At 37.0% G+C, this 15592-nt stretch overlaps 1 pseudogene; it reads right to left on the bottom strand.

Moving 5' to 3' along the window:
• Positions 1–10097: 10097 nt before the first annotated feature.
• LOC101315562 (lysocardiolipin acyltransferase 1 pseudogene) lies at positions 10098–12725 on the bottom strand (annotated as a pseudogene).
• Positions 12726–15592: the final 2867 nt, after the last annotated feature.

Raw genomic sequence — 15592 nt, forward strand, 5'->3', positions numbered from 1 at the left:
TTTAAGTTTATCTGATAAAGACTGGCTTGTTACTTTATCTTGAAGAACAAAATCAAAAACATCACTTCTTGAAAATAGTCCTGCAAAATATGATTTGGTATCTAAACATTGTATCTTACTATCTTTAAGTAATTGTACAATTCTGTAAGGATAAATTCCTAAGGAATATTATTCCATTCTGTCTAAAACACCTTCTGAGCCAAACCTGATTCTCAGGTTTTCCCTACATCTTCCATTACATTGCAGGGCAAAATAAAGTGGTCAGGTAATGGAAGAAAAGATGGATAAAAAGCGCTTGAATATTTTGGAATACTGAGTGCCACTTTGAATGACTATAAGAGGAATATGTGTTTTTTACCTCAAATGAAATATTTCTTAAACTAAAATGTTTGATAGTCATAAGTAATAAACTAAATCAACTTTCCAATCCAGAGCTTTAGAATGTTTTTCTCCATGATGGAATTACTTACATCCTTTAGGCCCATTTTCTCTCTGGGATGCAGGTTTGGTAACGGCTCTGATTTTAGCACCCAAAATACTGAAACAAACCTGGGCAACTATTTTACAAACGCGTGAACACCGGAGTTAAACGCTCTCCATTTTTCTACCCTTTTACTCATCTTTTGCTAATGGCCATATTTGATCAGTTCTGAACCATGGCAGTAACTTCCACTTCTTGCAGTACTTACACTGACGGTAGGTATGTTAACAACAATATACTATTTTAATTATATCCTGTTCCCCAGGAGGTGATTACCTTTTTTAATCTTTACTATAATGCCCATTGCTAGTGTCAGGATTTGGTGGTAACAACAACAACAAAAGAAGCAAAGACTGGAATGGTTTTCAGAATGCTATTTACGATATTTACTCAGTGTTACAATGTTTGGTTGGAAAGCATGAAAGCTATGATTTCTTAGGCTTAGTCAAAGATATAATTTTGGAGACAAGAAAATGTTTTTTAAAATTTTAAGTACTTTTTTAAACGTAAAAGCAATGCACAGCTTTTGTACTGACTCAAGCAATATGTACGGAATAAAAAGTTAAAGCCAGCCAAGGCAAGAATGATCATTATTTTAAATATTATTATAATCTTGTTCTCAAAGTCCTATCCAATTAAGTTATCAAAGAAAATTAGATTAAAAATATTGGGGAAAATAATCATTGTTTAATGGTGGTAGGATTACATATGTAGAAAACTGAGAGAATCAACTATATAGGAAATAAAAAGAATTCAGTAAAGCAATTGATTACAAAATTAACATATATAAATCAATAACATCAAATATGCAAAGAATCTGTCAGAAAATATATGAAAAGAAAAAGAATTCTTTATGATAGCACTAAACAGATGGAAATATATTTAAGAAAGGTGCTGGTCCCATAAGAAAACTACTATAAAAATCAACTGGAAGAAATGAAGAAAAAAAATTAAAGTAAGATATTTCATGCTCTTGGATAGAAATGCTCAGTATTGTTGAGATTATGAGTTCTCCATAATTTACTCAACTATTTTATATAATCCCAATTAAAACAGCCACAGGATGTTTTAAATTGGAAAACCCTGATGACTCCACAGAAGATACTGACAACTCAGCATTCTCATATACCATTGGAATGCCTTTCTAGCAAGCAGTTTGGCAATAACTATCAAATTTTAAATCTTTATGTCATATGATCTACGAATTCATCTACTAAAAATTAACCCTGTGCATATTCCAGTAGTCAGAATTCCAATCTAAAAATAGTCATCAAAGCCTTGTTTACAACAATAAAACAAAAGAAAAAATGCATCAATAAGGCACTGAGTAAATCTACATTTTTGTATAAATAAACTCTTAGTGAGTACCTTTAGATAAAAGAATATTGGTCAAAAGACAGGAAAAGACTTTCTGCATTTCATTTTTTCCACTGTTACGTCGTTTTTATTACCATTTGCATATAAAAGTATATTGACCAAGGATACCTTTATGGTAGACTATGGATCACTTTAAAATATCTTTTTTTTCTTTGATTCATTCAACATTTAATTATTGAACATCTACTCTATGTATCACACTCTTTGGACACCGGGGATACAGTAGTCAACAGTATTTTTTAATGTACTATACTATAACATATTTTTTTAAATAATAAAGATTACCAAAAATACAAATTCCTTTTCACAAAACCATGACTCCTATTTACCTCTTCAGAGGCAAATCAACGTTAAGAGTTTAGTATACAAGTATACCACGCTTTATTGTGCTTTACTTTATTGCACTTCACAGATAATTCATTTTTTACAAACTGAAGATTTGTGGCAACCCTGCGTCTAGCAAGTCTATCAGCACCATTTTTCCAACAGCATTTGCTCACTTCGTGTCTCTGTGGCACATTTTGCTAATTCCCACAATATTTCAAACATTTTCATTATTATTACATTTGTTATGGTGATCTGTGATCAGTGATTTTTGATGTTACTACTAGGACTCACTGAAGACTCAGATGATAGCTAGCATTTTTTTAGCAATAAAATATTTTTTAATTAAGGCATGTACGTTTTTTAGACATAATGCTTTGTATACTTAACAGACTACAGTATAGTGTTAACATAACTTTTATATACACTGGGAAACCAAAAAATTCATATGACTCACTTTACTGCAGTATTTGCTTATTGTGTTGGTCTGGAACTAAACCCACAGTATCTCTGAGGTATGCTTGTACTCCATCCAGACATTTTCTATACATTACCACATGTGATAAAGACACAGAAAATAAATAAAGATGATATAGACACAGTCACACAGACTCACATTCATACAAGCAGACTTTTAATGTGAACTGAATACCATTCTATGTTATCCTGCTTCCCTCTATTTCTTAAAAATACATGAATTACTTAGAGATCTTTTCACTTTTTTTAGCTGTTGCACACTCTAGTATATTATTTAACCATTTAAATAATAATAATAAATAATGACATATAAATAATACTTAATAATAAATAAATAATACTTCTCTAGTATTATTTAACCATTTCCCTGTTCATATGCATTTGAATTGTTTAAACTTTTCCATGATCACAAATATAATTGCAAAAAATAATGCTGAGCATATACAGAACATCCTTCATATCCACGGGTTCTACATTCATTAATTCAACCAACAGTGGATGGAAAATATCCCCCCAAAATTCCAGAAAGTTCCAAAAAGTGAAACTTGAATTTGTCACACACCAGCAACTATTTACCATCATTTACATTGTGCTGGGTACTATAAGTAATCTAGACAATTTAAGGTATAGTGGAGGATGTGTATAGCTTATATGCAAATACTATGCCATTTTATATAAAGGACTTAAGCATCCACTGATTTTGGTATCCACGAGATGTCCTGGAACCAATTCCCCATGAATATTGAGGACGACTGTATATCAGAAGCAAAATCTTTTAGTTGATGTAAATGTGCTTTTGAAATTTTGATACCATCAACCTGCCCATCAAAAAGCAGTTCCAATTAACCCCAAGAGGAAAAGAATGTGTCTATTTCCCCATACTTCTGCTAGTTCCACATATTAATTGTCCATTAGATGGGTTAAACTATATAATTTCATTACTCATTTTATTGAGACTCTTCATAATTATTCTGAGCCATTTGTATTTCTTCTTATCTGAATTGCTGTGCATATTATTTTCCAATTTTTCTACTGGTTGTATTTCTTACTGATTTAAAAGTGCTCCTTATACAGCACACTTATCAATGCTTTGCTAAATGTTTACAAAAATCTGGCCCAGATTTTTCAAATGCCTTTTAACTCTGTCCATGGATTTTTTAATATTATAAACAATATGGGGGTCACCAGTTTTATATGATGACATTTGTAAATCATATTTACAAGTGGCTCTATGGCTTTTAGAGTTTTACGTCTTTTTTTTTTGCGGTACACGGGCCTCTCACTGTTGTGGCCTCTCCCATTGCGGAGCACAGGCTCCGGACAGGCAGGCCCAGTGGCCATGGCTCACGGGCACAGCCGCTCCGCAGCATGTGGGATCCTCCCGGACCAGGGCACAACCCCGTGGCCCCTGAATTGGCAGGCGGACTCTCAACCACTGCGCCACCAAGGAAGCCCTTATGTCATTTTTAAGAAGGCCTTTCTTGTTAAAAATTTATAAAAATGTTCTCCAGTACCTTTGTATTACTTTTATAATTTTTAAGTGTTTAATATTTCTTGAATTTTCTTGGATATGGTAAGGAAAGAGATTCTGCTTTACTTATACAGCTAAATAAATGGATTATCAGATAAATTAATTGAATAGTCTATTTTTTCCCCACCAATTTGCAATACATCTTTTTTATTTAAATTCATGTATGTTCCAGGAGTACTTCTCTACTTCTTAAACTACTTGTTCATTCAAGCCCTATCAGCATTATCTTTTAATAATTTTGGCTTTAACATCCAGCATCAAAAGACTGCCCTCATTTTTTTCCCCAAAAGTTACTGTCTCCTCTTACGCATTTACTTTTCCAGATAAGCTTAGAATCAATTTGTCACTTTCTATTTTTAAAAATACCATTAGAATTGTGTTTCAGATTGCATCTATGGTATAGATACATTGGGTGAATAGATATTTTACAAAACAAAGTCCTCATATTCAGGAACATAGAAAATCTCAACATTTATTCAGGACTCATTTAGTATCTGTCTTTAATTTCTTTTTTCTTTTTTTTTAAATTCAGGTAATTGTGTGTGTGCGTGACATTTTTCCCAGTATGCTTTATTTTTTTAAATAAATTTATTTATTTATTTATCTTTGGCTGCTTTGGGTCTTCGTTGCTGCGCGCGGGCTTTCTCTAGTTGCAGGGAGCAGGGGCTACTCTTCGTTGCGGTGTGCGGGCTTCTCATTGCGGTGGCTTCTCTTGTTGCGGAGCACGGGTTCCAGGGTGTGTGGGCTTCGGTAGTTGTGGCAGGTGGGCTCAGTAGTTGTGGTGCACGGGCTCAGTTGCTCTGTGGCATGTGGGATCTTCCCAGACCAGGGCTCTAACCCGTGTCCCCTGCATTGGCAGGAGGGTTCTTAACCACTGCACCACCAGGGAAGCCCTTTCCCAGTATATTTTTAATTTCTAGTATAAACACACTTTTATCCATTTGAATTTGTGTCGCCATGCTTATCTCTCTTATTTACTCCAATATATAGTTAGTTGACTCTAGTTGGTTCCAGAGAGTTCATGTTGTTTCCAAAAAGTAAAATTTTTCTTATTCTTACTCTCTAAAATTCATTGTGCTTTCAAGATGTATTGCATTGAACAGAACCATCTATAAAATACCTACAGGAGCTTCCCTGGTGGCGCAGTGGTTGAGAGTCTGCCTGCCGATGTAGGGGACACGGGTTCGTGCCCCGGGCCGGGATGATCCCACATGCCGCGGAGCGGCTAGGCCCGTGAGCCATGGCCGCTGAACCTGCGCGTCCGGAGCCTGTGCTCCGCAACGGGAGAGGCCACAACAGTGAGAGGCCCGCGTAACCCAAAAAAAAAAAAAAAAAAATGCCTACAGTGGTGCGGAAGGTGTACTCCTTTTGTCATTTCCAATTTTAGTTATAATACTTCAAATATTTTCAATAATTTTGGTTTTGCTAGCATAGTTTTCTCTACTTTTAAGATCTCTCTTAAATTCTTTATAAGCTAAAGGAAGTTTCATTTTCTTATAGCTTACTAAGCATTCTTACCAGAAACTATTTTTAGTACAGTAAGTAGTTCGTTAGATTACTAATTACTAATTACTAAAAACTACTCCATTCCTGTGATAAACTCTATGTTACAAAGCTGACTTTGATCGAAGTTTTACTTAAAGTAGTTGCATCTCTATTAATAAAGGAAATTGATCTAAATTTTTCTTTCTTTCAGTTTATTGCATTTTATTTTGTGTATGTATAGTTCGGGCTTAGACATGAACTAATCTTGAAATGAGTCGAGAAGCGTTGAAAGGCATTATCTCCCCTTCAGTTCTCCATGTTTTTCCCTTCCTGTCTTGCAGTTAACATAAAGGTGGTGGGGTTAAAATCTTGAGGCACAATGTATGAGCAGCCCTACTGGCTAATTCACCACATCAAAAAGGGCTGCCTGAAAGTCTCACCTGTGCCCTCAACAGATTTAATTTGATTGAGAAGTAAACTTTTCTATGTTAAACTACTGACATTACTGGAATGTTTGTTACTGCAGCATTCTGACTAATATAGTACCTTTCCTCTATTTAATGCTCAGGAATATTTTAAACAATGTATTTAAATATTTGGTAAAATCACTATAAAATCTTTGGGTCTGATGCCTTTTTAATGGTGAAACTTTTCACTACTTTTCGGTTTTCTGTTTTGCTTGGGTATTCTACCTCTCCTTAGGTTTAGAATACTATATCTTAGAAAACATCTTTTCTTCAATTTCATGACTCAATTTCCAAACTTATTGGAAGGAAGTTTTAAATCTTCTAAGTTTTAAATCTCTGTAATTGCACCTGATTTCTTATACCTAATGTTTATTCATGATTTTATTTCTCTAGCTGATCAGTCTCTCTTTTATCTTTGTTAGCTTCTTTTTCTCCTTTCCTTGGGTTTATATGGCCAGTTTTGTTTTTTTTTTAATTGAAGACAGTTCATAAGACTTTAATTTTTTTCAGCAAATTGTGTTAGCTAGGTCTTTATATGTGACCCACCTTGTTATTTTCAAAAATTCTTAACAATATATTTCAGTATTCCCTTTAATCCATTTAGATAAATGCATTTTTAAATAATTTCTAAGAAAAGTCAGAATTTTTTTTAGACTATGAATTGAATGCATTTATTTTCAATATACTGTTATGCTTAATTTCTATTTATATTGCTTGTAGTTAGAAAATCTGTTTTGTGTAATTTCTCCTACACGGAATTAATAGAGATTATCTTTGTAGCTTAAATGACATGTTCAATTTTTATAAATGTTTCATGGATATTTGAAAAGAACACATACCTTCTGTTTACTGGTATAAAGTTACATATTAATACTTCCGACACTGAATGTACTGATTGTGTTATTCAAATTATTTCTATTACCCTACTTATGGTTTCCCTCATCTATAAATTTCTAAGAGAAGTATATTAAAGTCTCCCATTGAGGTCATGGATTAGTATATTTCTCTGAAAAGATTTTGCTTTATATTCCTTGATATTTTGAAAATGAGAACATAAAGGTTAATAAAAATGAAAATTCCTGATTCACTAATTTTTTTCAATATAAAATATCCATTTTTCTCATGTAATACATTATATCTTAAGCCTTTTTTAATATTGACATCAGCTTTCTTTTTGTAAGGATGTACTAACTATATTTTTGTTCCAACCCACTCTATTTAATACAGTTCCTCATTTTGTTTTTGTATATCTTTGTGTAATCTTCTATTTTATTTTAATACAATCTGTTTCTGTCATTAATACCATAGTTCAAATATAGTTTTATCACTTTGATTTTGATAGTAAAGTGCTTGTATTTATATATTTTTACACTGAGAAAGAAATATAATCCTATATTATGAGAACTTTGCCACTTAAAAGTAAATCTTTGTGATGATAATATTTACTATAAGAATTTTTTCATTTTATTTCTAACTTCCTTCGCTTTTTCTCAGTGAAACTTAGTTTTACTGTTTTTTGTTTTTTGGTAATGCATGCCTTTTCCTTACTTCCATTCCTTTTTCATGTTGTATGACCATGTCTCCAAATCACCTTTTTATTCCAAAGGGCAAGTATAACTGATGAACATTTTGAAGTTTTGCCTCTGCAAAAATGGATATTTACCCTCACACTTGATGGCAGTTTGACTAGACAAAGAATTCTATGTTAAGACACCATTTATTACTGAAGTTATTTTTCAATGTCTTCTAGTAGCTAGGGTTATAAATTGGAATTGTGATGCCACCCATATTCTTGATCTTTTGCAAGTATAGTCTGATACTGCTGCAAGGTACAGAATACCTCAATAGAGGTACAGAATAACTCAAATAGTATAAAAACAAACAACAAAGACAACAAAAAAAGTCTTTTCTCACAATGAAAACTAGACTAGTGGCATGACAGTACCAGTGTGGATTAATTCACAATGCTGCTATCGACCCAAATACTTTCCTATAGTTGTAATGCTATCTAAAGTATGTTGACCAAATGTCCTTATGGCCAAGACATGGCTGCCACAATTCCAGGAATCACATGCACCCTTAACAACATTTTGCAGTAGAAGAAGGAATGTATTTTTTTTTCTTTTTCCCTTTATCTGAGAAGGCAAACCTTTCCTCTAGAGACAGATTTCTCTTTATGTCCCATTAACCAGACTGAATTACATTTCCAAGCCCAAACCAATCCTTGCAAAGGAAATAAGAGCATCACAGTTCTCCCCTTGAGGAAGAAATCGACCTTCCCTAAAGATACGTAGAACCTGATAAAAGCAAAGTTCTTCCAGATAAAAAAGGAGATTGAGGAATGGCTGCTGTCAGACAATCAGCAGTATCTATCAAAAAAGTAACTTTGGTCAGCGTTCTTAGCACTGCAGCTCCGAGGCAGCAAGATGGCGATGCCACCATCGCCAGCCCGTATGTTTATAGGTGTCTGAGGAGCCAGTGCAGTTGCCCTGAGGACAGGTCCTTTGCCCTGCATTACTGCAGGAATGTTTGAAGCCAAAGAAGCCTGTCTGTGCAGTGCATCGCAGCACTCTGGCACCTGGCATCTGAGCTGTGGGACTCAAGCAGCCAATGGACAGCACGGAGACTTCTTGCCACGGCTGCCATAAAAATTTCTTAAAAAAAAAAAGAAAAAGAACCCCTTGGAGCACTTGACATGTGTCCCTTGGAGTTGGGTGGCCACAAAAACTATGTATGTCTCATGTAAACAACTTCTAAAAGTCAAAGTCTGGCTGGAGCTGCTCGTGTAAAAAGAGAAACACGAAGTCTGCAGTAGGAACGAGTCACTCATCTACCAGGGGCAGCCAGAGGTGCTTGTTTTTCAAGAGTCAGTCGTGGTCCCTGCAGAACTGGGCTAGAACTGAGTCCTCCTAAAAGGAACCCAACATACAAGGCCTAAATGGATGGGGGATGTCAACCAGTGGAGCGTCTTTTTGCAGTAGAAGCCAGGAGCTGAGGAAGGAGTTGCCTATGAGGAGAAAATCGACTGTGGGATATCACAGGTTTTAAAAAAATATTTCAACCAAGACGCAACTTCAAAAGAGAGTTTCTGATGGCAGTAGCAGAACCTTCTTCTATGCTTTCCTTTCAAATGGTAAATGATGAGCACCGTTCTTAATGCAGAAAAGTGACACCTGCCAACAAGCTGTGAAGAAACCAGCCTAAACATACAAGGTTATGCAGACGTGGAAGAACTAAAGTGTATGAATTCCTAGCTTTAAAAATTCAAACTAAGGTTTCTGAGTGGAGAACCTATGGCTGCTCTGTGAGACTCATCTAGGCCTTATTTTCCGGTGAGTAGAGGGCACTGGTGGTCTTCTGACATCTAGGTCACTGCAAAGCTAAATGCCAAGATTTTATGAATAATTAAGGACTTCCTATCAAAATGTTTGTTTAGCTTAAGGACAAAGGGTTTCTGTTTTCTGGTCTTAAGGAAGAATGCAAGGGTTTGATTGGCATAGAAAGGAGTGTGGGGACAGTGCCGAAAGGGAGCCAGCAGGAAGGGCCCTCACCTCTGCAGTCAAGTGCCAGAACTTGATCTGGGCCAGTGCCCAGGAGCCCCAAATCTGCCTCTAGTCTGGAGAGTTTGTTAGGAAGTAGGATTGGGCCTTTAAGACAATCTTGTGTGTACCTTGTCTGCTAACAGCATGATGATTGTTTACTAATACTCTGGCCTAAGTTATTTCACGGAGAACGCTCCCTGCTACATAGTGTTGAAATTACATTCAGAGATTTAAAAAGAAAACTGTGTGTGTAGCAATATTTTTCCACAAAACTGAGTGCAAAATATCTTTAACAAATAATGATGGTAGTAAGAAATATTAGATGTAGTCATGCAAAAATGCATCTCATTTTACAAAGGCTTAGAACATTTACAAAATATCCCCTAGGTTTTTAGACTGTGAACCTTACAATCTTACCCATTTTTCTTTGCATTTAAATGCGGCTGTTTGTCCAAAAAACATTAACATGCAAGTTCAGTGATCTCTAGTCTACCAAATATTCTCTCCCGCAGCATGAAGATGATAATGATGATTATAAAATATCACCAAACAAGACTGTACAAATAGATGAGCAGGCACACTGCAGGGCTGAACAGGGTCCAGTACGGTATAGGGAGCAATTTGACCAGAAGGATCCTGGGCACAGACTTGCAAGGTGGAATTACAGTCTGTCCCATAAAGTAAAAAGTCTTCTCCCCCCAGTAGAAGAAGCACAGCCTCTCTTCTTTCTCCTCCCACCACTTGTGGTACCAGAGCTGGAGGTCCTCCTTGGACGTGGGGAGGGTGTCCACTGGGTATCGGTGGACATGGAAGTGGATTTCCTTGGAAAAGTCCTTGAGGAGGACGTGCCTCTCTGTCTGAGGAATGTTATGAGGGTATGCCACCGTGATGTCATGGACAGCATCCAGGTTCTTACCTTCTCTTAGATGGTCTACTACAAAAGTAAAGCCTGTAGTTCTTGGATGTTAAGACATTTTCATATTTCTGAAGTCCATTCTTTTTAGCAAATTCATTACTTCAAGCTGTGCTATTTTCTGTGAGATCAGTCCCTTCTGGGAATATGAGGAGTTGAAGTGGTTCATGGATATCACAAAAATAATTAATCACATTTTCAAAAAAAAAGAGAAAAAAGTAACTTTGTTGTTGTCGTCTTCCCTGGAGCCTTTTAGAGGTTTTATCCTTTTCTTTACAGTCCAGAAATTTAACCAGAACTTGTGTAGATGTATATTTTTACTTTTCCCATCTTAGTATATAGTGAGTTTTTACAAATTAAACACTTGAGTCTTCTATAGCTCAGGAAAATTTTCATCTACACTTCTTTGATTATTTCCTGCCTTCATTCTTTCTGGTCTTACATTAAACTTCAAATTTAACTTTCAGATCAACAACTTATTCTTCACCAATAGCCATGCAAATTGTTAGCCTTTCCCTTGATTTTCTTGTTGTTATTTCTTTTCTCATTACTCATTTTTCACAGTCTCTTGGTCTTGTTTATGAATTTTAAATTATCCCCAATCTCTGCAATTACTAAAAAATAAGTTTGTGTGAGGTTATAATCTATTTCCAAAGTTACCTGTTTTTACTTAAGTTGGTCCTGTTTTTTCATATTGTTCTCCTTTCTATACTATTGATTTATCTCAGATGTTTGATGATTTTTCATTTTCTATTCCTATTTATATGCAAAGATCTAGATTAGTTAATCTAGGGACACAATTTGAGATTACTTTGTGGTTCTGATGTTTCTCCTGTCTTTTATGGGAGGGAGGGGGTGCTAACTATAGGTTCTCTAGAAATGCATAGGGTGAGCTACTTGATAAACTCCCCTTAGTGTGCCTAGGTAGGTGGAAACAGGCAGGCTAAGTACTCCCAAGTTTGCCATGTAAGGAGAGTTCTGAGGAAGTGACAAATATTGGTAGATTTTATGTCTAAAAGAAGCTGCAGTTTTTTCCTTATCTACCTATTACAAAAGTCTAGTTACCTGAGGGTCTATCTTGATTCTCTATTCATCCTCAGTATTTAATGTAAGAACTATGTCTATATGCAGAGCCTGTTAATTGGTAAGGCATTCTCAGCACATTGTCCTAGAGCAAATTCTAAACCGAGAAGCTCCATAAAAGGAGGGATGTGAAGAACTAAGGGGAAGAATGTTACCTAAGGTACACTTTAAGAAATTAACATGGAGCAGTGTGGCCAAAATGGCAAAGTAAGAAGACCTCACCTCCTCCCATGGGCACACCAAAATTTAAAATATTTACAGAGCAACTATCTATGAGAATGACCTGAAGACTAGAAGAAAAGATTTTCCACAACTAAAGATATAAAGAAGGAACCACAATAAGATGAATAGGAGAGGTAGAGAGGAGGTATAGTCAAGACCCACACCCCTGAGCAGGTGACCCACAATGGGAGGATAAACACAATTGCAGACGTTCTCCCCAGGAAGCAAGGGGTCCAAGCCCCACATTGGGTTCTCCAGCCCAGGGGTCCTGCACCAGGAAGATGAGGCCCCAGAATGTCTGGCTTTAAAGGCTGGCAAGGCTTGCATATGAGAGAGCTAAAGGTCTGTAGGAAAAAGAGACTCCTCTCTTAAAGAGCTCATGCACAAACTCACGTGCTTTACGTTCAACACAGAGGCAGTAATTTGCAAGGAGCTTGGGTCAGACCCACTTGCTGATCTTGGAGTCCTCCTTGAGAGGTGAGAGGCAACCGGGACTCCCCCTGGGACACAGACATTGATGAGAGACAATTTAGGGAGCTCATTCTACCATGAGGACACTGATGCTGGCATGTGCCATTCTGGGGTCTTCCCTCTAGTCTGTTAGTGCCAGGGGCAGGCCAATACCAGCTCCAGGGCCCACCTCAGGACACAGCACCACACACCAGTGGGCCAGCACCAGCACCAGGGCACCCACCTGGGCCCCACAGTCAGCACCCCCTGGACCCAGCCCCAACAGCAGTGGGCCAGTACCAGTCCCAGCCCCTCCCCGAGGTCCTACAGGTAGCTTCCCAGGCCCCAACCCTGCCCATGAGGAGGCCAGCATTAGCCCTTAGCCCCCATAGGCCCTGCAGGCAATTGCCCCAGAACCTGGACCCACATACCAGCAGGCCAGCACCAGATCCAAGACCTCACGAATGCTACAGCCAGCATCCCCACGGCCCAGCCTCACAACCAGTGGTCAGGTACCAGACACAGGACCCCCCCCAGCCACACAGCAAGTCGGCCCAGGACATGGTCCTGCCTACCAGAAGGCTGGCACCAGCCTTGAGACTGCCCAGGGAATGTAGCCAGCTGAACCGAAACCCAGATATGCCCACCGATGGGCAAAGAGATACTGCACAAGGCAGAGCCTGGCAGCCAACCAGGTCAGGGCCCAGCCCTGCCTACCAACAGACTCACATTAGCACCACAAAATAAGGGCCATGCAGCCCACATAGAGGGCAACCCTGCACATATAGCCCTGGTGACCAGAGAGGAGTGTGCTGTTGTGCCCTACAGAACATCTCCTACAGAAGGCCACTTCTTAGATCAGGAAATGTAACCCACCTACCTAATACATGGGGGAAAAAAACACAGAGACTTAAGCAAAGTGAGGAGATAGTAAAATATGTTTTAAGCAAAGGAACAAGACAAAACCTCAGAAAAGAAGTAAATGACAAGGAGATGAGCAATTTAACAGGTAAAGAATTCAAAATAATGATCATAAAGATGCTCAAAAAACACAAAAGAAGAATGAAAACAGTAAGAATTTTAACAAAGTTAGAAAATATAAAGAAGAACCAAATAAAGCTGAAGAATACAATAAATGAAGTAAAAAATATACTAGAAGGAATCAACAGTAGATTAGATGATAGAGGGGAATGGATCAGTGAACTGGAAGACAGAATAGCAAAAATCACTCAAGCTAAAGACAAAAGAATTTTTTTTAAATAAGGATAATTTAAGAGACTTCAGGGACAATATCAAGTATACTAACATTCGCATTGTAGGGGTCCCAGAAGTAGAAATGAGAAAGAAAGTGACAGACAACTTATATGAAGAAAAAAAAATAGCTGAAAACTTCCCTAATGTAGAAGAGGAAACAGAATTCCAGGTCCAGGAAGCACAGAGTCCCAAACAAGCTTCCTCAAAGAGGTCCACACCAAGACACATTATAATTAAAATGGCAAAAATTAAAGATAAAAAGATAATCTTAATAGCAGTAAGAGAAAAACAACTAGCTATGTACAAGAGAACTCCCATAGCTATCAGCTGACTTTTCAGCAGAAATTTTGCAGGGCAAAAGGGAGTGGCATGATATATTCAAAGCGATGAAAGGAAAAAAAAAAAACAATGCTACAACCAAGTATATTCTACCAGGCAAGGTTATCATTCAGATTTGAAGGACAGATAAAATGTTTTACAGACAAGCAAAAGCTGAAAGATTTCAGCACCACTAAGCTGGCTTTACATAAATGTTAAAGGGACTTCTCCAAGCAGAAAAGAAAAGACCACAACTAGAAATAGGAAATTCGCAAAAGGAAAAATATCACTGGTAAAGGCAAACATACAGTAAAGGCAGTCACTTATAAAACTAGTAAGAAGGTTAGAAGACAAAGGTATTATAATTATCTATATTCACAATAAAAAATTAAAGGATACACATGAAGAAAGATGTAAAATATGATGTCAAAACATTAAAAGTGAGCAGGTGGAGTAAAAATGCAGGTTTGTTAGAATGCATTCAAACTTAAGAGATCATCACCTTAAAATAATCATATACATAAACAAAAATATTAAAATATATTTTAAAACAAAGACTGTAACAAGAGACAAAGAAGGACATTACATAATAAGAAAAGGATCAATCCAGCAAGAAGATATGACAATTGTAAATATGTATGCACCCAACATAGGAGCACCTAAATACATAAAGCAAATATTACATAAAGGGATAAATTAACAGTAACACAATAACAGTACGTGACTTTATCATCTCACTTACATCAATGGACAGATCATATAGAAAGAAAACCAATGAGGAAACACTGCCCTTAAACAATACACTAGATCAGACGGACTTAATACATACCTAAAGAACAGTCCATCCAAAAGCAGTAGAGGGACTTCCCTGGTGGTGCAGTGGTTAAGAATCCGCCTGCCAATTCAAGGGACATATGATTGATCCCCAGTCTGGGAAGATTCCACATGCTGCAGAGCAACTAAGCCCATGTGCCACAACTACTGAGCCTGCGCTTTAGAAGCCATGAGCAACAACTACTGAGGCCGCGTACCACAACTACTGAAGCCCATGCACCTAGAGCTCATGCTCCACAACAAGAGAAGCCACCACAATGAGAAGCCCACGCACTGCAATGAAGAGTAGTCCCCGCTCACCACAACCAGAGAGCCGGGGGGCTCGCCACTGCCCCCACGTGCAGCAACAAAGACCCAACGCAGCCAAAAATAAATAAAATAAATTAGTTTAAAAAATAAATAAAATACTGTTTAGAAAAAAAAGAAACAAAAGCAGTAGAATACATATTCTTTTCAAGTGCACATGGAACATTCTCAAGAATAGATCACATGCTAGGCCCCAAAACAAGTCTCAGTAAATTTAAGAAGACTGAAATCATATCAAGCATCTTTTCCTACCACAACACTATAAGACTAGAAATCAACTACAAGAAAAAAACTGCAAAACACACAAACACATGGAGAATAAACAATATGCTACTAAACAACCAATGGGTATTGAAGATCGAAGAGGAAATTTTTTAAAAGGCACAGAGACAAAGAAAACAGAAATTCAACAATCTAAAATCTAAGGGACACAGCAAAGCAGTTGTAATGAGGAAGTTTATAAAAGCCTATCTCAGGAAACAAGAAAAATATGAAATAAATAATTTAACCTTAAACATAAAGGAACTA

Source organism: Tursiops truncatus, chromosome 4 (assembly GCF_011762595.2).
Source record: "Tursiops truncatus isolate mTurTru1 chromosome 4, mTurTru1.mat.Y, whole genome shotgun sequence".
NCBI classification, from domain to species: Eukaryota; Metazoa; Chordata; class Mammalia; order Artiodactyla; family Delphinidae; genus Tursiops; species Tursiops truncatus.